This window comes from Pararge aegeria, chromosome 21 (assembly GCF_905163445.1).
Source record: "Pararge aegeria chromosome 21, ilParAegt1.1, whole genome shotgun sequence".
Taxonomy (NCBI): Eukaryota; Metazoa; Arthropoda; class Insecta; order Lepidoptera; family Nymphalidae; genus Pararge; species Pararge aegeria.
In genome coordinates this window covers 9,104,592-9,127,636 of record NC_053200.1, presented here as the reverse complement: position 1 = coordinate 9,127,636, position 23,045 = coordinate 9,104,592, and the positions used below count along the sequence as shown (strand labels likewise).

General features: G+C 35.7%; 1 protein-coding gene across 2 annotated transcripts in view; it reads left to right on the top strand.

Moving 5' to 3' along the window:
* Positions 1–8,511: 8,511 nt before the first annotated feature.
* Positions 8,512–23,045, top strand: part of LOC120633355 (carbohydrate sulfotransferase 11) — a 63,258-nt gene continuing 48,724 nt past the window's right edge. The window contains exons 1-2 of one of the 2 annotated variants that reach the window (XM_039903553.1): positions 8,512–8,574; positions 8,714–8,778. The gene's annotated coding sequence lies outside the window, so the exon portion shown is untranslated. Of the gene's footprint in view, positions 8,779–23,045 lie in introns of both variants that reach the window. The other variant, XM_039903555.1, reaches the window with a different exon arrangement.

The window sequence follows — 23,045 nt, the reverse complement described above, 5'->3', positions numbered from 1 at the left end:
ATCGCTTTTTTCATCTCTTGATTAATTAAAAAGCCTTTTCCTTAGCCTTTATTATCTAATAAGGTAGGTAATTTTGGACCTACCAATGCATAAGTTTAAAGAATGTGTTAAAACACATTTATTACATTTAGGTTATTCTACAATTGATGAATTTCTTAATGACAAGGTTGCTTGGAAGCATCCGGCTCCGCTTTCATCTCTCACAAGATAGAAAAATCAATTATAAAATGTAAAATGTAAAATGTTGAAATTGGAAAAGAGCAACTGCTGAGTTTCTTGCTGGCTTCTTCTCGGTAGAATATACCTTCCGAACCGGTGGTAGAGTCACTACACACAGACAAACTTGACGTTTAAAAATTGCTTATATTAGGCCTACTTGAAATAAATTCATTTTGAATTTTGAATTTTTTAGAATTTTAATAATTCTTGACCAGACCAGAGATTCAGAGAATAGTAAATCACATATGATGCTAAACAGTTTCTACCGATCATGCTATTAGTTATTTAGATACCTACAAATCATCCAACCTAGCAGCACGATGTACCTACTTGTTGGAAAATTACAAAATAAAGGCCATTGAACTTTTCAGTTCGTTCCAGCCTACAGGGTGCGATCACGCGTTGATTACGTGCTTTAAAATCTGTTACGAATAACCAAAACGGCTATTTATAGGTACAAATTTAAGTGGTAAGTATATGACTCTTAAGTGTCTAGACAAGACCACCACGGGATACACACGTACCTAATATGACCGTGGACAGGACGGCTTAAAATAGTTCCTATAAATGGCACACTTCCTTTGAATGGTCGGTGATTGCCACCGACCATAAATGGTTATGCAGGAGCCGTGCTTTACGGGTACCTACTCTATTACGACGTGAGCGAAGTCTTTATAGACTATTATGTTTGACCTTATACCTACCCTGCCTTCTTATTTGCCATACGGTAATTTCAGTTTGACATGTTTTCCTACAATAAACATTGAATATATACCTTCTTCTTCTTCATGCCGTCTCCTTACGAAGGTTGGCAATCATTAGGGCTATCTATACTTTGGACACCGCTGCTGTAAATAATGATTTTGTGTTCTTTTTTCAAACCATTGACGTAAGTCTTTGAGCCATGATATTCTTCTAGTGCCAGGCCTTCTTCTGCCTGCCACTTTACCTTGTATGATAAGTTAATAAACTTTTTGTGTCATGTTGAAAACAACAATTTAACAAACACTAAATACTGCACCATCTATAGGTACTAATAGAGAAGATTCAAAATTCAATATTCATAATTCATTTATTTAAAGTAGGCCTAATACAAGCACTTTTGAAACGTCTAGTCTGTCCGTGTGTAGTGACTCTACCACTGGTTCGGAAGGCAGAATCTACCGAGAAGAAGCCGGCAAGAAACTCAGCAGTTGCTCTTTTCCAACATCAAAAATTTACATTTTACATTTTAACATTCATTTTTCCATCTTGTGAGAGATGAAAGCGGAGCCGGATGCTTCCAAGCAACCTTGTCATTAAGAAACTCATCAATTGTATAATAACCTCGCTGTAATAAATGTTTTTTAACACATTCTTTAAACTTATGCATTTGTAGGTCCAAAATTACCTTAAGAATCATATTATAAAAGCGTATACTCAATCCCACAAATGACTTCTGCACCTTTCGCAGACGATATGCAGATGTCACTAATTTACGACCATTTCTTGTAAGTCGACTGTTTATATCCACTTTTTGTTTATAAAGACTAATATGTTGTCTTACAAATACTATATTGTTATAAATATATTGTGAGGCTACCGTAAGTATACCTATTTCTTTAAAATTTTCACGGAGGGATTCACGTGATTTAAGTTTATATATTGAACGTACAGCTCTTTTCTGCAACATGAATATAGTTTCAATATCAGTAGCTTTGCCCCATAATAAGATCCCGTAAGACATCACACTATGAAAGTACGCAAAGTAAACAAGTCTTGCTGTTTCTACGTCAGTAATCTGTCTAATTTTCCTGACGGCGTAGGCAGCCGAGCTTAGTTTACCCCTCATCACTACTGTCCACCTTTACTTCAATCCAATTAATTGCTATTATCTAAGGCAGTTGCTGAAAACTAACATGTGTTTGACTTTAGCCTAAACCATTCTGATTTTCAAAGGAGACCTGTACCTGTGTAGTGGGCTGGTACAAAATATCTTACTGAATTAATGGTTTTACTACCTATAAGTAATTCCAGGTTTAATACAGTCAGTAATTATATTAAATCACACTTGTGTCTTATAAATTCAGCTGTAAAGTGACAGTTTTATATATTATTTTCTTGATTTTATTTTGATGTAGAAATTTTTGTAAAAAATCATTGTCTTAACTCATATAAACTATACCTTGCATGATAAGTTGAAGAAGTTCATACTTTTTCTTCTTTTAATTATTATTAGTACCTCTGGAACCTTAACCATTCTCTACAGCACAGTGCTATTCCGTAGTACGTGCATGTTCTGTCCAAGCAATATTTAGCATACGTCTATACACCCACATCTCGACCGCTTCGAGTTCCTTGGACGTGGTCTCTGCCAGCGTCCAAGCATCTACGCCATATAGGAGTACATAGAACACATGCACCGCGCTATGCGTTTTCGAAGACCAATGCTTAGTTTTCGGTCAAAGAGTACTTTTTACAAGGCTATGATCCCCTCTGTCGTCAACCATTGTACCTAGATATCTAAATTTAGATACCAAGGTCAACATCATTAAGTAAGTATTAATTTATTGATACAAATTGTAAAATTATTGGTTTAAGAGTTTAAAAAAAATGCATAGAAATGCACCACTGAGGTAAAATTAAGTTTAGAGACGTAGAATAAATCTACGTGGGTACAATTCCAAACAAAAGTTATTAAAAGAGATACTTGGGTAGGTAGGTAGGTATATTATAATCTATATTACCTCAAGTAGGTTAGTAGGTAAATATAATTTTAATATAAACAATGTTAGGGACGATAGTAATAATACGATTACGGCCTAGAGCATGACCTTGTTTCAGGAATGACAAATCAGTTCTTTCATTCGTTGAATAATACGTCTTTGACCTCGAAATTTCGCGTCCCTAAGCATGCCGTTGCAATGTGACGCGTGCCGCATGCTATGAGCTATAACATCCCGCTCGCCGCTAGAAACACTGATAGCCTTGTGGTTAGAGCTTCTGCCTGTCTTTCGTTTGGCGACTAGACAAACCTACCTGTAGTGGGTCGGTTATAGGTTTATAATGATGGAGGACCTGCCCTGCGGTGTACGTTAGTAACTGTGCATAAAGAAAGGTACATAACCAACTCATAAATAGCCCATACGTGTAATATTCCTAACAAGAATTATCGTAAACGTTGTCGCACGTGTATGCATCGCTTCAGCACATTGTACGTGCTAAATCGATTGTAGCCCAACTGTTTGATCCAATTACTTATTTATGTACCTACGTAATCGTTACAAGTAAGTATAAAGGCTTAGCTGTTAAAAGGCACCTTGAAGAATTGCTTTTGTTATTAATATTTTGTTTATCGTTGATACGGTTCACGCTTGATTCATGACTAAGGCAGAGTCGTACAAATGTGTTAAAAAGGGGGGCTTCAAAGCACTGTATCTTTGAAATGGTGACATATTTGTACTTGGAAAGAACTGTATGATATTTTTAAGACGTTAAATTAGTTCATCTCGCGGGTCAAAACACGATTTAAGTACTTTTGTAGCGTAAAAATGAATACCAAACATAGGTACTTCTACTTCGTATTTCAAAGGAGTGTATCTACTTAAAGAAAATAATGATTCACTCCGAAAACATTCCATTATTTTTGGCTCCTGCCTTTTTTGCATAGCTATTTTATCCCTTGCTAAAATCAAGGGTTAATATTTTTGTCTCCTTCTTATGTGCTCAAAAGAACTTATATATCCCTTCCACCCCGTGGTTGTACCTACTAGGTACGTCCTTTCGTTCAGTTTGGTGATATCTATCTAGAAAATATCTCTTCCATGGTCACACGAAAGATTTTAGATATTCGTAACTCTTGACAAATGCAGACAGTCGAATCCAAATCGTAAAATAAAGACAAATTATCGACACATTTTAACGGGTAATAATCAGTGTTTCACGGCTATAGGGTATTTCATTACACATTGTTTTTTCTTTATCAGACTGATACTGCATCCGCTTCCCAGACTGCTCAATAAATAACCACAAATATGAACTAAACTACATTTTATTTGGTGTCAAAGGTGATTTATGAGATAAGAGAATAGGGCCTATACACATAGCTTATCACGAACGTGCGTTTACAGCGACCACCGCAGTCATCATCATCATCCTATCAACCCATTACCAGCCCGCTACAGGGCTCGGGCCTCCTTCCACAAAGAGAAGGGGTTAAGGGCTAGTCCACCACGCTGGCCCAGTACGGATTGGTGGAGTACCTAAAACGCAGTTTGCTGCATTTGTCGATACAAATATGCCTACAAAGAATTGTAGACGCGCTTGAGACGCTTGATTAATGTTTGTATAATCATCTTAAGCTTCGTTAGAATTTATTAGGCCAATCTGCACAGGACGGTACAGCGAAGAATTATTACATCGTGAAGAAGCTTGTTAGCTCGACGCCTTCAATAATAATCATATCCTTATATTTGCTATACTCCGCGAAAAGCAGGAGAATCTGTGTGGTGTAATTTATAATTTCTTCAATCCTTATACACCACACCAAACAGATCTTCGGCAGCATACCCTCTACGCACGTTTCGCTCCGAAACCGGAGCATCATCAGGAGATGTTGACTTTACAATGAATAATTGTTAAGTTTACTATCCAATATTCAAATGGATGTCCTTAATGTTCCTAGTTGAATGCAGGCTGCTCTAACTCTACTCTTTTATCTGCAGATTTTAGATTGGAGTGATTAGGTACTTACTAAATTCGAGCGGTATAAGATAGTCGCATCGTCGCATCGTCATGTAGAGTGGCCCATAGAATTAAATCTAGCTTTTGTTTTAGTAGGTACCGAACTAATCAACACGACACTTCTTAGTAGAACCAGCCCCTCTGTACTGAAAATCCTAAGTTGCTACGACATACTAGGGGGGAGGTTAAACACATTCCTTGGTAGGAAGTTGCCAGTGTCGGGCCGCCTACTTCCCCTGGAAGATTTGGATCAATCCAGGTGCTCGTAATGCAGGACTTGCGGGTGGAACGGTTCAGTAGCCTCAACACGGTCAAGTTGATTGTGCCATCGGAAGTTTCCCTGTTACTCAGCAGTCAAGCGGGAAGTGGATACAGAGTTTTATTCGAATTTTTGTAGAGTGTCATTATAAAATGTATTACACAAGAATATACATATTATACTGCTATAAACATACACCTAAATACGTAAGTACCTGTAAATAAATACATAATATATTTAAAGTATTTTCTATACTAAATATAATAATATCATATTAATATTATAAACGTGAAAGTTTGTGAGGGTGTATGAATTTTATTTTTAATTTTAAATATATGTAATTAGGTTATCTGTTCTGATAGATTTAAATAAGGAGACTATATATACCTATTTAAATTTATGAATTTAAAAAAGTATTAGTGGAGAGAGGTGACATGACGGCGTATGAAGGCGTCTTGCCGTTTACCGTGTCGGAATACGGGTTGATATAACAGCCTAGGCGCGAGCGCCAATAGACGTTTCACATAACAAGAAACATGCCTGATCTGATTCCAGTTACTTATTATAAAGAGTTGCAAAAAGGCACTAATTAGATGAAGGTAAGATTATAAAATTTCCGTTAGTCGATCCGTTATTTGACGCCTTTATCTTAGTGATAAGGATGACTGACATTAACCAATATAACAATGTTATCTCTATGAATGCAAAAGATTGAAACCATATTACTATATACCATAGCACGACTTGCGGCCAAGTCTAAGAACAATGTAGGGCCAAGTAGATGTAATATAAAGACTGGGAGACAGAGTTTATATGGAATGGATTGGAAAATATCTGTCAAGACGTCACATTTTTGGTTTACGTAATCCTTCAAAGACCGTTTACCTGTACCTATTGTACAGTTCGGCCACTCTTATAGTTTGCAGTACAATCTAATGTTACTTGTAAGACTATCTGAAAATAAATAAACAAACGTACTTCATTTTTTTAAATTTTTCTTTACATTAATTACAATAGTAACAGAGTAAAATAAATGTCCCAGTCATCGGAATCACCAATGTAAACTGCGACATCTTTGAAATATCCAACGCCCGTCTTTTGGCATGAGCCAGAGGCTGCTATCAAAGCACGCAAACTATTTGAGTGAATTGTACCTACTCGAAAAAAGATAGAAAGTTATATAAAGATCGTAAGTACTGTAATACCAGACAGAGCTGGTGTATTACATTTTGAGGTTTGACGTGCTCTTTTTTCATTTATTGCGAACGTAAAACTTGCAGGTTACCTGCCTCGGGCGGCAGTTTATACGAACGCCCACTCATTTGTTTGAATCATAATCTAATTTGATTATGGAACGCGTTCTACAACCCTTTGTTTCTGCCATGGGGCTGACTACTTCCGTCATCGGGTAGAAAAAAATCTAATCATCAATAGTCATTGTTTTCTGAACTGAACCTAGATCCTAAACTGGGTGCCAGAGGTTGTACAGTGAATATATTAGCTAAAGTATATTTACTGTGCTGCGTACAAATACCTGGGAAATAGTATAGTTGAAGGTATTTGCAAAGTGTAATATAAAGAAACAGGAAATTATAAATTGCACGGTACAGATAATTTAATTTATGTCTGGCTGGCTTATAGCAAATAGTGTTTATTGAAGCCTAAATCATTTTAATTGTGTGCTCCAAAAATTTTCCATTACAAATCCAAATACTTTATGTTCCTATTTAGTAATTCTACAAGCAACTTTGCAGCGTCCCGTGGCGCCGTGGCCTATAATCTTGAATATAATATCTATCAAGACCATATCAATGAGCCCAATACCTAGTCCGCAGACTGTCCAGAATTAGGTCAAGGTTACCACATTATTGTAGTTATTCTGGTATTACTTATTTCCAGTTGATTAGACAAATGGGAGCAATATATTTATTCATATTATATCAACCGATTTTTGAACATAGGTTTTTAGCTCCTCACGATGTCGACTGCCGCCCCATTGTGGGGTTTCCAACCCTTCTTTATCTTTATCTTCATCATTTCAGTACCGCAACGTCGATCATGAGACAGGAGGTCAAGACAATTTTAAGATCAGAGTTTACCTTATTTAATAAATAGGTTTAATACATAGGTTTCAAAGTAAAGAAGTAAAATTTATTAAGCAAATATCTTAGTAAGCGCAACAAAGAATTATTAGTTTCTAGCGTAACAAATAAATTAATGTATTTCTGATTGCCAAGTTGTACTAACTTCATGTAGATTTTATTATTTATCAAGAAATTCAATGCGATAAATTATAGAACCAATTGAAATCTGATCGGTTTATATTGAATTTTTTTAGTAAAGAATAAACAAAAACTTTTCCATTGCTGAAGATTAAACCAGGTTCAAACCTTAGAATAATAACTTACAGCACTAAACAACTCAATTTTGTAGGACCTATTAAACTGTAATATTACTAAATAAAAAAAAATGTTAGTTCCGTACAATAAAAATATAGGAGAACTTACATAAAAATTCATAGAAAAGATCTAAAAAAAAATGCATATACGTAACTCACAGTTGCTACATGTTCTTTTTGTTTTTACGACATTTTTATGAAGTTGGTAGGTACTTGTCAACTAAATCATTTAAACGGTATTGTTTATGGTCAATTAGTACCCATTTAAACATAATATAACTTACGCGGTATGGAACTATTAGCCTCCATACAAAACCAGTTGACATTATTTCCATTTTTGGTCACCTGGCTGTAGCGAATGATTTTCGGCGCTATTCTACTCATATTTTGGCTACGACCGCCTAATTATTACATAGAAAGTAAGTTCCATTTCCAATGCACCTACAGCGTGCCAAGCAAGGACTGTAGTACGTTACAGCATTCAGCTCGCAACTACGAGTATGTAGCAAATCAGTGCGGTGACATTTGATGATAGGTATTTATTTCTGTGTGGCCGTGACTCGACCTCCAAGCCCATATCATCCAGTCGAAGACACAATTATTACCGTGGGAACAAGGTCATTCAGACAACGGCTGCCTGCCTGTCACGCATGCGTCTAAATTTGATTCCTGAACCGAAATAAATATCTGGGTTTCGCGAGTGCAATATAGGTTGGACAAGTTGCATGTCATTACTCCGGTCATTTGGCACAATTTTCTATAGGACTTTCATCGGGGATTCCGCTTGGGTGATTTGCCAAAAATAAAGCTGCAGTGCAGTATCAGGCTTGCAGCGGCAGACTGCGGTGCTGGCCCTCCTCCATTCATTGTTGTGAGGTCGATACGGACTTCTCAAACCTCACTCCAGTGCCGGCGCGTCTGCCATCGTGCGCGGATGTTTAGGCTCGTAGTCGATGCCATTACCGCACGTTTGCATGTAACATCGGAGCTTTTATTTATAAACAAATGTTTATTTACTTTAATCACGTCGGTTAATTTTAGAATTGCGATCGGAGCGTTGCTAAAAGCTATTGCAGTGAAAAGTGGCTTGTTTTGTTCAATGTTTATGTTCGAAGGTGAAAGCCCATGTGCGGCTTTAGGAAGAAACAGGATCTTATTAAAATATAAATTGCAGATCTAGGTACTTATAATACACAAAATAAATAATTTATTTACTAGCGTCGATAGCTTAAATTGAAAATATTTATTTTTTATCTTAAACTATGTATTTATGGCTTGTACCTACCTAGGTGGATGCTCCCAAAGCCTGCATAATTAGGGTTGTCACATAAAAATTTTTTTTTTGTTACAAACGCAACATCAATACTTATAGTGTTTTTTACTACCTTTATTTATATTTTTCTTCCTTTGGTAGGAATTAGTATATTTTGAATTAATTCAGAGCATCGAATTAACTACGAAGGGCATAAAATATATATGTTTATCTTACCCTTACACATATTATAGGGCTAAATATAAATTTCCAAAGAAAAATTAAATAATTAACAACAAAATGAAATATTGACGTGACTAGACGTACCTATTATAATAAACTTTATTGATGTATTAATTTAGCGAAAGTATTATACCTATTTTCGTAGTTATAAAATTCATTTCTTTCTGTATCAGTTGGATACAAACAGTCAACCAGTTTTTATTTATTAGCAGTATAACAAATTACAAATTTGGCATCATCTGCCACGCTGAAATATACTATAGAACTGATTTTCCTTAGGCCGGCACCAATTTTTTTTATTGAAATATGTAAAATAACTATAAAACGGTGACAGATATTACACAATTAAACCGCAACGTACATAATTATTACATACACATAATTATATACATAACATAATTATAAGTCACTAGCTATTTTATAAGGCACTCATTGACATGACACACTCCACACAGCGCATTAGCAGGCAAGTAGCAGTGTAGCCTACCCCAAATGCATAGGAATTTTATTTGTCAACTTTTGCATCAGGGCCGGATTTAGGAGCATGCATCCTAGACTCGTAATTTGTCTATTGAGTGACATACTGAATGAATAGGAATTTTGATGGAATTTCATAACTGGAATCTATCATCATGATTAACATTAAGGACACCTACGGAGAACGATCATTTGCGAAGTTTTTCATATAATATGTACCCATGTAACAAGCCTCTAACAAGTTTTTTATATAATATGTATCCATCTAACAATAGATCTGTACTCAAAACTTTCTTTATTCAAATATATACGAGTACCTACATAGCTTAAGAGAATTACAGATGGTAGGTAATTTAAATACGTACCTACTTACCTACATATAAATAAGCTAAATTTGATTGCTTAAAACTAAAGCAGCGTACCTATGAAGGACGAGTTAGTAGAGAAACGGTCTCTGATCTAACCAAAATCGGATGCGCCGGGTATTCTTATTGTTGTAAGAATACGAATATTATACAGAATTAAATAAGAATACGTCTTGGATTTATAACAACCTAATTGTGTTTGTTATTATGAATGAATGAATGAATGAATATACTTTTATTGCACACCACAAAAAGTAAATAAAAAAAAGAAAAGTATAACAAAACAACGCATACAATTTGGCGGCCTTATCGCTTCATAGCGATTTCTACGATTATATGTAATTACTAAATTTAAATGAGGTTTTACTAAATTTAAATGAGGTTCAACATGCCCGTGCCAATAAGTTACGCAACCATCAAGCAAATTAAATAAAATAGGTTTTAGTTCAGCCTGATGCTGCACTTGCGGTTAATAGGTGAAGGAAAACATAGTGAGGAAATTTTCCTGCCTAAGACTTCTCCATAGTGTGCTCAAAGGCGTGTGAAGTCTACCAATTTGCACTCGGCCAGCGTGGTTGTCTACGGCCGTGACCCTTCTCATTCTGAGAGGAGACCGGTACCTTAAAGGGGGCCGGTTATGGGTTGATTATGATGAATCATTAAAGATCAAGTGATATTTTAATTGCTTAAACTATAACGCACACAACTCCGAAAAGTTATAGATGCGATAGGGATAGAACTCGATCCTTCGAAAGCCGAAGCTCTACCCACTAGGCTATCACCGCTTAATGAACTCAATTAATTAACTAAATATAATTAAGTGCATTAAATATGAAGGTACTTATTTAGTAAATGAAGTTATAGATTAGGTGGGATAGGTAAAACTCTACGTAACGGCACTTGTACGGTGTAACAGCTTCATTAACATAAATATTCCATATTTATTATTCAACTAGATGACCTGATGAACTTGGTACCACATATTATTGTTGCCAATTTCTTAAACATTATTTTTTCATAAACCTCCCCAGAAATGAGGAAGACATTAAAGAATAATAAAATCGTATATAAGAAGAAGAAGAAGAAACACTAATACAGATAACACAACAAAAATAAAAAGTAAAAATTTAAAAAGTGTAGGCATGTAAAGGCTGTCTTATTGCTGCAAGCAATCTCTTACAGGCAACCTTTGAATGACAGAACCTGTGACAAGAGAGCGGGACAGTGCTAAAAGTGTACTAATAAACATAATAAATTGATAAATAAAGTTATATATTTGTATATATAACTTTGACGGATAACTGCAGGCAGATTGAATAACGATAAACCTGAGATTTGTTAGGATACACGGATTGACACTATGCATTTCCACGTGTAGATATTACGCAGGTCATTGTGTACCTCAGCTATGCCTTTAGAAACACAGTGTGCTATTAGGTTTATTATAGGTTTAGTTCTCGGAGAATATAGCTATATTGTCACCCATAGAATTAAGAATATACAGAAACCGTATGCACAACTAATATTGAAGCATCAAATACCACTCAACTTTAGAGTTGTTTCCAAAACGATTAGTCACTTCATACCATTTAGCAGTTGAAAGTAATTATTCTACCTAATGTCCTAAACATTTACCTTAAAATGGGAAAATGAAAAAACGTTTTTGAGTTTTTTTGCAATATTCCGTCGGTGTAAAGTGGGACACGATGCACTGTATACAATTAATTTATTTATTTTATTTATTAGCACACTAAAATTGGAAAAAAAACCGAAGAAGAATAAAAAAAACGACAGACAGAAGCAGTATACAAAAGGCGTCAGTTTCGCTTAGTAGCGATCTCTGCCAGGAAACCTCAGGATAAGGAAACATACAATAATGGCTGAATGAGGACTCTGTATGTTTTTATATCTGTGGGGTGATCTTTAAGGACAACTTCCCGTGTTTAATGGTATACAAAAACAAGTGCTTATGTATTTTTTAATAAGTTTCTACGTATGTAGGTAGCTAACTACCTAAATGAAAAAAACGCGACTGCCTATCGCTATGTACGACTTTTCTTATTTGAATAATGCGCTAAACAAACAGAAGAAGAATAAAGATTATTTTTCAAAACAATTACAGCCAATGTCACTTTGGATGATGTAAGGATTCTAACGATACAAAACAAATCCTAATGTATTCAACTACAACAAGACACCTAGTTTTAGTCGAATAAAGAAAGTTACACAGATGAACCCTCTATTTACGGCAGTTTTGCTACCAACTTCAATTATACAAGTTTCTTGAAATATTACAATCTTTTGAGTTAACCTAATTAATTGGAGCCAAAAAAAGTATCGTTCATCATTTTCAACAAGCATGTGGAATTCCGAAAAACAATTATGCTCGACGATAAAAAAAAATTAAAACAATTTTGGGCAGGAACTCTGAAAAACATTTTTTTAACCATTTTTTACCTACTCATCGAGCAGTAGTAAATAACTTTCAAAAAAAAAACGCTAAACACTCATCACTTGTATATATTTAAGGCAAAGTCGTAGTACGAAATCGCTAAAAAGGGGGGTTTTCAAAGCACAGCATCTTTGATAAGGTGGCATATATTTATAGTTGGGAAAATACAAATGTTCTTGTTAAACCCTAAAATTAGTTCTTGTTGCAGTTCAAACCACGTATGCTTGATGCATAAAAATACCCTAACCGTAAAGCATCTGGATACTCCGAAAACAATTGTTAAAGACAAAATATAATTTTGGACACATTCCCTCATCTGCCTAAAGACGAAATAAGCACTACGTTATAACTCCATTACTTTTTCAAGCGAGAACACATGCAGGTTACTTTCTTAAATTTCACAGCTTTCCAAATTCGCACTCGCACCTTACACGATTTACGGCCGTGGAAACAACAAGTCTTAATGTTACAGTAACTTTACAAAGTGGGTAAATATCCAACCTTTTGATATGTATAAATTCGTATTGCATTTTATAAATACCCTAATAATTATTAATTACTTAATAGATAGTTTTCAGTTAAAATTATATTTGATTAATAACCAATGTTCATGACATTGAGTTGGTGGGTATTTTGATATAAATACGGGTGCATTTTCGATACACTTCTTCTATCCGATGATTTGCCGCAAAAGCAAATTATCCCTCCGTCACAAGGTAACCTTGTATAAAACGTGCATACGTCCCATTATGACATACGCCAGCGTCGTATTCGCCCATCGCCCTCACAGCTCCTACAGGAGCTTTCCTGCAGAACAAGTTTATGCGTATGACCACGGACAGTCCGTGGTTCATGCGCAACGTAGATCTCCACCAAGACCTCGATCTTCCCACCATAGCCCAGTACATGAAATCATTATCAAAGACCTACTTTGAAAATGCAGTCCGACACCCCAACCCCCTAGTGGTCGAGGCGTCCACTTATACCCCCGTCCCCGACGTCGAGCCAAAGCGGCGACGTCCGAAGCATGTCCTTGACGACCCTGACGATAAAATAAGTCCCAACAACACACACACACGCAACAAACACAGCGTCTTCGCCGGCGAAGACGAGGCCCCCGATTTCTGACGTCCGTCATCCGGACGTGGATCCTTACCACCAGTGGCGTGCACTTCATACAGCACTACATACCCTAAAATCTTTGTATTACTCATAAAGGGGAAGAATTTTTGCCATCTTCCTTCTTTATGCATACCCTGGTCAAAAACCCTGTGCACGCCATTGCTTACCACGGTCACGGGGGCGTTCGGACTAAACAATGATTAGTCCAAAACTCCACCAACAGACAGATTAACGTCGAGCCTAGCCGAGGTCCGAGTCCTCGCAGGAGGCACCGTCGGGTCGACGTCTCCCACTCTCCCCCCCGATGTCTTCGAGCCCTGGGGCTCTTCTCATGGCGAGCTTTCGCGCTCGCCCCACTCCCCCGCTGACGCCGTAGCAACCCCTCAGGCGGTTATCGGCAAATGTCCTTCCGAAAAAGCAAAAAGATACACTCCAGTCCTACATGCACTCAAACGATGCAAAGATGGCTCCCGGTGTTTTAGTCATTTATCATATAGACTATAGTTGCCCACTTGCCTAGCCAATAGCTATGTGCCTTAGAAGAAGAACCTTGAGAGGAGATTTTGGGGACCCAGGATCTCCTGATCCATAGTTGAACATTTTAACTATTAGACCAGTGAAGTAGTCGTTTACTAGAAATAGTAGTTTAGAGCTTTGTGTCAGAGCTGCCGGTGTAACTAAGTACAGGCACATGAGCCTACACCTCAGGTTTTATACAAATTAAACACATATACAGAACAAAACTTAGAATAGAAAATAGAGCGTGCAAAGGCGGCCTTATCACTAAAGCTATCTCTTCAAGACAACCTTTTGTTCTGTGTATAGGCGATGGTTTTCCACTTACCATATGGGCATACCAGGTGGGCCATCTGCTTGGTCTGTTGCCTGTCAATTATTACTATTAAAAAGCCAATGATAACTCTCGCCGATACTGTACGTATAAATCGCCACAATTCTTCCTCCAGACTAAACCTGAACTTGAAGTCATGTAATAGAATTATATCAACCGTTATATTATTATGTGTGCACTATCACGCAATCAAGCCATCCCACAGTAACTGTTCAAACAGTCCCAACATTAACAACGCATCTCAACTTTCTATTTCATTGATAATTTCTTACTTACGTTCTCGTAAGCGGTGAGAGCCTTGTGGTTAGGACTTCGGCTTCACTATCGGAGGCAGAGTTCGAATCCCAGCACGCACCTCCAACTTTTCTTAGTTACGTGCAATTTAAGCAATTAATATACCACGTGCTTCAACGGTAAACGGAAACATCGTGAGAAAGCCTGCATGCATGTAAGTTCAATATAATGTGTTCATAGGCGTGTTGCGGTATTGAGTCCACCAATCCGCACTGGGCCAGCGTGGTGGACTACGGCTTAAATCCTTTTCATTGTGGGAGGAGACCTATACCTTTAATGGGCAATAAATAATGACATAAAGTACACCTGTTCCTAAACCGCTGCTCCGGTTTGTGTGTATATGGTTGGTTTAAAAACACAAATAGGACTTCGGTTTCACTTTCTGGAGTTCGAATCCCAGTACGTACCTATAACTTTTCAGGGTCGGTGGTAGGTTGATGTGATGACATGCGGTCTCATAAAATTACTATCAAAGCAGTTAATTTTATTTGATAGTATTACCAGCGGATCCAGACAGCGGTAAAACAGCACCACCTACCGGCAGGGAGATTACGTATCTCTCAACAGGTTTGAAAAAGGCGTAAATCTCGCGATCATTGCCGTCAAACTTCTCTCTTGCATATAAAAAATACAATTATGACGTTTGACAGCAAAGATTGCAACTAATTTGGATTTAGATCTAAATCCTTTGGAAATAGATTTCAGGCTAGGCTATCCACGTTTTATGAACTTACGTTACACATCGATTTAAAATTTTGATAATTGATCTTCATGTAGGTCTCTGGTTTTATTAAAAAAAAAAGCGTGTGTGTACTTATGTACACGCGTTAGATTTTCAAGTACAACTTACAACTTACAAGTACAACTTACTTCTTTGGCGTGCTTAAAAAGATAAATATCTTTTCAAAAATTGTATCTTTCGCCTTATTCGACGCTTGTAAGAAAAAACGGCACAAACAATAGAAAAAAGGTATTTAATACATTCAAAGTTTTATTACAACGCATTCTCTTGTTATCTCATTATCCAACCAAGTTTTACTCAGAATTAAAATTTGAGATTATCAATTAAATCACCGGAATAAGCCCGCAGAATTTGAGAATTGAAAGTGTACACTGTCAAACCTTTTTGTGAAAATCTAAAATGTTGACCATAGCTAACTTCAGGGTGTCGGTTTTTTGTGACGGTGTGCGCGCGCATCGTAAAAATTTAGTCTCATCATTTTTCCCTAACGCGCAAAAAGAAGTATAACTTCAAAAAGAGTTAGACGACTCTGTTGAGAACCTGCTCTATAAGGTTAAATTGACTCACTATTCCGTGATTATGGTCACGCACCAGCACTGAGGATGAGTTGAAAGTGGATTATTAAAACTAGGTTTTTGGCTTATGACTCAAATCGATGTTAAATTCTCCCAAATCTAAATCTTATTGTATTTCAAGAAGTCAACATCATTCGGAGCGAAACGCGCTTCGAGATCGTATTTTGAAAATTAAATGTGTGACTTATGTGCACTTAATATTTATTGCATTATATTTATTTTCAATTTTAACTGTTTGCAGATACTTTATTTATTTACTAGATGTGGCACGCAACTTCGCTCGAGCTTATTTTTGAGTCGTTCAAAATCCCGCAGGAACCTTTTATTTTCTCGGGGTTAAATGTGTCACATCCTATAAGCTTTTACAGCATGCAAACTATTTCTACGCAAAATTTTAACAAGTGGTCAAGTCATCTATAGATTTTAATTATTTTTAATTATTCATAAAATTTTCACTTACTAGCAGCTTTTCCGGGATAACTATTATCTCATGTCCATCTTCAGTATGCAAGCTACATTTGTGCCATATTCACATATTCGTTTAGCAGCGGAGTTGAGCAAAGGTAACAAACAAACAAACGAACGAACAACCAGACACATTTCACATTTATGATTTTAGGATGGACTCACTTTAAAGGTAGCTGCCTAATAGCGTGAGTTTTCAAAGTTTATTTTACCTATTCAGTTATTCCACAAACTTGAATGAGTCTATCGCGTGACGAAAGCTTTTACAGTAGATAATTTACTCGTACCAGTATATATTCGTGCGGATGCACAAATTATTGGTCCGCAAATTACTTTCAAACCACACTTGATTGCCGTATCGAATTATTTATTCAGTACCTTTGTGTCAGTGGGTTACATTCGTACAAACACGTGACGGGACGTAGGTGTTTTACTACTTGTCTATATTCTATTTGTCTTAGTAAAGGCCTAACACCTTCTGCAACTCAATTTATTGAATTTATATTTCTGTTTTTCTCTCTGTGGGGTACCATGAAAGTGTAATTATTTATTCTTAATTCTGTCATTCGTACAGTGAATGAATGACAGTACAAATATTGGCACTCATTCAGCCATTCGTTATGATTACCTACTTCGAATATACGTCGGATTCAAACGATTTTTTTATTTAGCGGGCTGAATGAAATTATTATGATGTGAATCTAATATTGTGATGATAACACATTCTTTGAAATGTACCTATGTCTTTAATAGTAATAAAGCTTTTTGTGACATAGCTCGCCCGGTTAAGTACTGCCACCATGCTTATTTCTGCCGCCAAAGAAAGAAAGAAAGAAAAATCGTCTTTATTGTCACACATTTGTGTAAAATGTTACATTTGGGTCAGTCATAAATTTGTTAAAGTTTAAAAAAAAAAAAGTGTGATAAAGAAACTGGCTCAGTATAGCAGCATACTAAAAAGCGCAGCACTGGTTTTCAGCCAGCCCCATTATCTTCGTCGTCACTGATTCCCCGCGATTAAACAATAACAAAATAATCATAAAAAGGACAATAACATAGACTTTCATGTATAACAAACGAAAGATATTTTTTTACATTAACACGAGCATGGTTGCCGGTGTTTTTACAGGGTCAGGAGACCTATCATCTACACCTGCCTACCAAGATATGGTTTTCTGCTGGTGGTAACCAGGCCATCTGTTTAGACCGTCATTTAATACTTCCTTAAAAAAACATCGGAAAAGAGGTTCACAAAGTCGATTGAAAAGTGTTTAATACTTAAGCACCTGACTGGTACTCTTTCCGAACCGGTAATGTTGTATCCAACTGAAGAATTTATAAGATTTCACCTCTATAGAGATTAAAGAGAAACAGAAAGTTTGGATTGCGCAACTGGTTATGTAAAATAACAAAAATTCTTCAGACAAAATTTGACGTAAACTACGAATATAAATTCCCATAAACATAATATTACGTAAATTATGTATCTTTATGAATACTTTAATATATAAATACCTAATTATTACCTACTATGAGTTCTTGAGACGGACAACCTACCTATGCAATCTATCGTATCTGTTAAAGAAGGTATTTTTTGATCTTCCACAAATCAATATAAGTGGATTTATTCAATCGTATTATAGGATTCAAGGATTCAGGTGAAAAAAAAACATATAAAGAAGGCTTTACTTCGTCGCAGTAGTGGATTAAAAAGGGTTGCTACGGAAAACGGATGATACGATACCACCAAAGTGACGATACCTGCTCATGTGAGTAAAACGTACCTACCTATACTGAAATGGTTTTGTGACACTAATATAATAAATAGTGCATAATATTGCCTACTCCAAAAGTATCTATACTCATTCGGTATGAGTAAATATCCATACTTATATTAATATTAAGATATAGGAATATTATTTTGATATAACAAATTTATGATTCACTCACGTAGGTTCAACCTGCTTCTTGTGGCTTCTATTATCTAAAGTCAACTCTACATTCGCAAAAAAGTTATAATAAATTGACTATAGCTCGATTGATTTTTCTTCCGGTACCGAATATACCGAAACGTATCGAAAAAGAATCATTGGTAACTTAAATTACCTACTTGGTATCAAAACAAAAGTTTCGGGTATTTACTTGTATGGGATCCTCTCTACTATGGAGTACATTATACGAATATTATAAATTTGCTACAACAAATTAATGATTCACTTATGTACCCTACCTACCTATTTCTTGTCGAGGTCAACTGGTGGCTTCTAATATCACAACTCGCAAGTTCGCTTTTAGTTTAACAGCGTTATTCAATGCCAAGCGAATGAATGCAGCAAGATTCCCTTTCTATAATCCGTATCTGTATTCATTTAGGTACCTATACCTATATTCCTGGTAGTTACCTATATTAGGTAACGGCGAAAAATACAAGATATACTATAATATATATTTTTGTATTACAGTATGCTAAAGAGTATCTATTGGCAAGCATCGCCTATTCTATTCTTTTCCAAACTCTTATAGAAGAACAGTTTTGCCAACAAAGGACTTTAATATGTATTTTCGGCCGAAGAAAATAATCTTAATAACAAATTTGTTTAAAAAAAAACTGCAACACACAGCCGGAGTCGCGGGCAACAGCTTGGTATTAAGAATGTTATTTAATCATCAAGACAATCGTCATCATGACGTTTGCTGAGTTAAAATGATAATAAAACAAATGAGTCCAATTCCGCCTGTGTGACATTTATTAGCGTTAGTCATCAGGAAGCTTCATTGCGACTTCTCAACTCCATCATTGCTAGATTAGTAAACAACGGATAATTTATGCTTAAGCAATAAGACCGCCTTTGCACATAACTGTATTTTTCTTCTTCTTCTTGTGTTTCTTGTATTGTTTCCTTGTATGTGCAATAAAGTTTTCTGAATAAGTACAATTAGATTTATCATCATCAGCCTATCAACGTCCCAGAGCCGGGCACAGGGCTCCTCGCTCATAGGAAGGATGGTTTTAAAGTATAGATCCACCACGCTGCTCCAATACGTGTTGGTGGGCTTTAATGATAATTAGCACCTGTTAGTTATTGCACCGAATAACCCGAGGGTTTACAGTTCTTGGCGCGACCGGGGATTCGAACCCAGTTCCTCGTGATTCGTAGTTGGACATGCTAGCCACTAATGACAAGTCAAATGCCCTTAGTTGCCAATATCTAGTTAGCTAAAGTCTATTTTTTCTTAGCTGTCCTATTAGCTATTATATTATCAATCTTTTTGTTAGCTTAAAGTTTATTTAAAATTGTTAAGAAAATAATAAAACCACACTTAAATAACGAAAAACGCTTTTTTTTTTCATTTTATCACTTCTATATTTTGACGGCCGATTGGCGCAGTGGGACTCTGCTTTCTGGGTTCGATTCCCACAACTGGACAATATTTGTGTGATGAACATGAATGTTTTTCAGTGTCTGCATATTTATCTATATATTCTAAGTATCTATGTGAATTATATTCATAAAAAAAAATATTGATCAGCTATCTTAGTACACATAACACAAGCTGCGCTTACTTTGGCACTAGATGGCGATGTGTGTATTGTCGTAATATATTTATTATTTATATTTCATTATGTATAAGACAAGTTGGAAAAAATCTAGCGACACACAAAAGTAACCTGCAAATCAGCTCAAAGATATCAGTTAGAGCTTTATGTGACAGCTCGTCTGGGAAGTACTACCGCATGCTTATTTTTGCATTGCTGGACAAAGAGCGGCAATTTGTTTGACGTATTCCTTGTATGCCCTACGAAGTTCGTTAGTGCAGTTTCCTAGGCTGCATAAAATTAGTAATTCATTTAAGGGCAATTTTATATCATTTTATAACAAATTACGAGATGAAATCCTTAACATGTCTCTCAATAAGTTCAAAGTTTATATAAAACGTAAGCTTATAGAATAATCCTGTTATAATATTAAGGTTTATATGTATGATAAGAAAGCTTGGGTATGAATTGCTCTAACTTCATAGCTAAACATTAACTCGAATGTGAGATAGTGATAACAAAAAAATCCTAGCTAAGTTTGTTGTGGACACTTCTTAGACCAGGTCGCACTTGGAACCCTCCTAGCTTTATTTTTAATTTAACGAATGCATTTTTCACCGTCACCTAACATTAGTGTAAACATGTTAAATGTATCAACGCTTCATAAGTGCCTGTGATAAGGTCTACATGAATAAAACATTTTTGAATTTCGAATTTTGGAGTGTTGTACATTACATATTTAAATTAGAACCCTAGTTAAGCTCGATACAAAATTCAATAGATATTTCTATTGTACTGTGTTTTTCGGTACATAAAAACTTCATAACCTATGACTTAACTAAAAATTAATGGGTAACCTTGAAACTTGATCCGATGTATTATTCAATCAACTGAATGGGCCCCACAAATGACAAAAGCAGAAGACCGCTAATGTGTCCGCTTCAAATTGGCTTTAAATGTCAACAAAATTGGTATCTTCCGAACAATAGTTATTATGAAAGGATCATAGTTTATAGCTAATTTATTTGTAAATTTTATCGATTTTTTGGATATTGAAGGTACATTACAAGGTTCGGGAGAACTTTATTTTGTACCTTGTCCTAATTGATTAAGTCACGTCACTACTTCCAAGTGTCTGATTTCGTGTATAGCGATGACATATGCACATAAACATGCAATAGTGTATGTAAGCTGGGAGCCGGTGTCTTGAATCAAACCATCATGTTACAATATTAAAACATTCATTCTACGTGAAGCAAATCTGCAGTGGCGTGCATAGAGGGTATGCAGATGATATAAAATGAATAAAATCTCCAGTAACAGTTATAAACACGGGTAGGGTAGGTTTTTTATATCTCTTACAATGCCTATCCTTAAGCTTTTTATAACTTGTACTGGAGATTTTCTTCATTTTAAATCATCTGCATACCTTCTATGCATGCCACTGCAAATCTGTATGGGAATTAAGTAAATTATTGTGTAAATTATAAATAAAGGTTCAATTATTACCTTTTATTAATATAATCCATGACTATTGTATATTAATATAATTCGTCACAAATTGTATATTAATTAGATTGGTCATTGACATATAGGTCAGGTCATAGGTGAGATAGGCATAATCATTGTTTATTTCACAGACCTAAACTTGACCGGCGGTTTAAATTTCAAAACTAGAATAATGTAACTTATCGCAGTAATGTTTTTTTTCTGTAAATATTTCACAATCTAAAATATTGAATTTTTGTAATTTCCCACATAGGTATAGGTACTTAAGTGAAACGATCAAACGCTCTTTCTCTTTCTCGTCACCTCAGTTGCCGATGATCTAATAAGTTCAGCATGTATGAACCTCCACCATACTACTTTAATCGTAAATTATGAACGATTTCATTGAACAATCGTCACTTGTCATCACAACTTAGTCTTACAGTTATTGAAACACTGTGTCAATCACACTGACTTCTGATTGCCATAGTTTACTAAAATACGCAATTTGACATCACTAAAATTCACTAAAATCACTAAAATTTACTAAAATCATAAACTGTGATAGTGACAGGTTACGCTATCGACGCACTACGGCCTTAGTTTTATTATGCCAAGACAATAGTTTTAATTCCTCTAAAATCTTAAAATTTCGCTAAACAGTTTAAGCATGTTTGTTCTTCCGGCGGTATTTCTCGCAATCTCTTTGACTATTTATACTGTTTGTCTTTCCTATTGGAATGAGAATCATTGCTCATATGGTAACATTATACCTACCTACGTACCTAATGTATTTTAATCTTTGTTAAAGTATGTCAAGGTTTAAAATATTAACACTCTCTCGAACTACAGTCTAAAAAGCCTCAAATAGTCCAAAATTGTGGAAATTCTATTTAGTAAACAACGTATTTTTAAATTTAAGTCGGTGTGTAGACCGTGTTTTTGTTCTATAGTGAAATATTTAACTTTTTTAGATTTTTTTATTCCACTACTTTAAGTCCTTGACTACAAACATACCTACAGCCTATAAATAGAAAGAAAGAAACAAAATACATTTATTTAAGTTCAGTGTTACAAACAGTACATCTTATATCAAAAAACAACAAAATGTCTGTCTGTAACACCAGACAGAAAGGGTGTACAATTATCAGCTGAGACCCGAGTGAGTGATGATGCATGCATGTAAGAACCTTCGACCTCCCGCTTATATCCACAGCGATCACCACTGGGCCAGCAGGTCCTTAATAGTAAAGCTGTAGAAACTGTAGCAAAAAATTGTAAATAATACTTGATAGTTCTATTCAATTAGAGCGGCTTGGGTCTGGCTTAATAAATAATAACTTGAAAAAACCAAGACAGTGGAGCTAAATTCCTTCCTCCTATGTGAGAGGCGGAGCCAATGCCAGTGGGATCATAGAAGATAACTATCAAAATTAAGCTTAATTTGCTATACTCCGCGAAAAGCAGGAGAATCTGTGTGGTGTAATTTATAATTTCTTCAATCCTTATACTCAACATCAAACAGATCTTCGGCAATATACCCTCTACACACGTTTGTTGTTGTGTAACAATTATTCATTGTAA